This window comes from Pteropus vampyrus, unplaced genomic scaffold, assembly GCF_000151845.1.
Source record: "Pteropus vampyrus isolate Shadow unplaced genomic scaffold, Pvam_2.0 Scaffold597, whole genome shotgun sequence".
In the NCBI taxonomy this organism is placed as follows: domain Eukaryota; kingdom Metazoa; phylum Chordata; class Mammalia; order Chiroptera; family Pteropodidae; genus Pteropus; species Pteropus vampyrus.
In genome coordinates, this window is record NW_011889378.1 from 24,531 (window position 1) to 26,509 (window position 1,979).

A 1,979-nucleotide genomic window follows, 5' to 3' on the forward strand; every position below is an offset into this window, starting at 1 on the left:
AGGGAGAGTTCACAGTCTGCCTCGGGCCTGATCAAGTCCATTCGTTAAAGACTCATTGGATTTTATGGAGGATTTAATGGATTTATTAGGATTACGTCTAAAATACTGACAGCTACATATCACCACAAAGAACCAGAGAGGATGGAAAAGTGCAAGAAGTCCCAGAGTAAAGTGGGGAAAGTGAGCCGGTGAGGGTCTGAGAGCCACGCCCTTAATGGGGGGCATCTCCTGGGGCCTGGCTGTCAGGAGCCCCTCAGAGGGTGATCTCAAGAGAGAGAGAGACTCTGCCTTTCCTGATATTTCATGGCTCAAGGAGTGAGTGGCAAAGCCTGGCCAGGAGCAGGGAGGGACCTGCATGGGCTTGGTAGGGGGCCACAGGGGACTCCTAGGTTACAGATGCTCAAATTCTGCTTTCCTTTTCACCCTACCCAACAAGTCTGAGGAATATTTTGAACTCAGAGGTACAGGAAGAGTTCATCAGGCACATGTGGAGTGCAGACATGGAAAAGTAGTCATCGCTTTGAGTTCTTGACAAATACATGAGATAGAATCACATGAGTTTCTTGTGGTCAGTCCTGAGCTGGGTCCTTTGGCATCAGCTTCCTTTTAACGCTTCCACTGATTATCCAGAAGGAATCTGTGCCCTCAGGACAAAGTTTCTGCCTGTGGAGCAGTGACCAGGCTGAGAACATGTGGTGAAATATAGTTCAGCCTTCCTCAAACCTCAGACCCTTAGACAGTCTTTAGAAATTCAGGGAGTGGTGACCACTTTAGCAAGAGAGTCAGCCCTGACATGAAGTTAGATGCAGGAAGGGACCAGAGTGTGACGGTCTCACAGGAGGAGAGAGAGGATGGAGTCTCCATTGCTCCGGGATCTGGAGCACTGTGCCGGGATCACCCACATCTGGTCCTAACAGACAGCCTCTTCTTAGGACAAAATCTAAGAGCCCCTCAGGATCAGTTTCTTGCCAGAGGATTCATTTCATATGGCTCTGAGACACAACACCAGGTACCACGTCTCTGGGGCTCCTGCCTAGATGTTTTGCCAGGCTGTACAGTGCATCCCTATGAAGCCACTTTTTATGCTGTAGACGAAGTTATTCCTGACCATGGATAAATGTGTCAGCACAGCCTGGGTGCAGGAGGCTAAATGATCTGAAAGATCCAGGGAGATGAGATTTGGGTCTCTGCTCACTTTGTCCTCATTCTAACAGACTTGAGGATCCAGAGCACAGAGTTTGGGTTTGCCAGAGAGTTTGTTAAGTGAGGGGAAAGCCACCAAGTGTGGGAGCCCCTGAAACTGAATATGAACCTGTGTGATGTATGGTGGGAAGACTGTAAGGAAACGAGCTACACGCCCATTTCTCACGCCCGCACTTGATCCCATGAGCAACACTCGGTGCTCCCGTGAGCACTGCTGCAGGGGAGACTGACTGTGGGTCCGGGGTGCTGACTCTCATCTCCCAGGCCTGGTGCAGTGAGGAGGACGGGGACCTCGCATGGTGCTGGTCAGTGATGTTTGGCTCCATCCTCAAGTTGTAACAAGGAGCTTCTACTGTAGGTGACAACAAAGAGAAGCAAAGTTCCCAGAGGACGTGGCTGTATCAACGCGTACGAGTTTTGATGATGTGCACAGACCCCGATGCTGATGTGTGAGATTCACACTGTTCTAGCTACCGTTGTTGCTTCTCCCAGGGCAGTAGCTGTTCGCTTTCTGTCCTGGGTCCCAGTTCCCTAAGGAAGGTGGACCAACAAGGAGAGAGGCAAAGATCTGTAAGCACAGGGCAGGGTCCACACAGCAGGAGGAAGCAAAGCTGGAGAACGATGCTCATGCGCGTGAATGTCAGGAGCCTTCACCTGTGTGGCTAAGATCACAGAAAAAAGGGACGTCCAGGATGTGGTGTGGACAATCCACAGCCCTGTTCCTTGGTCCCCGTATCTGAGTACCAGACATTTCACATCTCTTTCTCTGTTCCAAC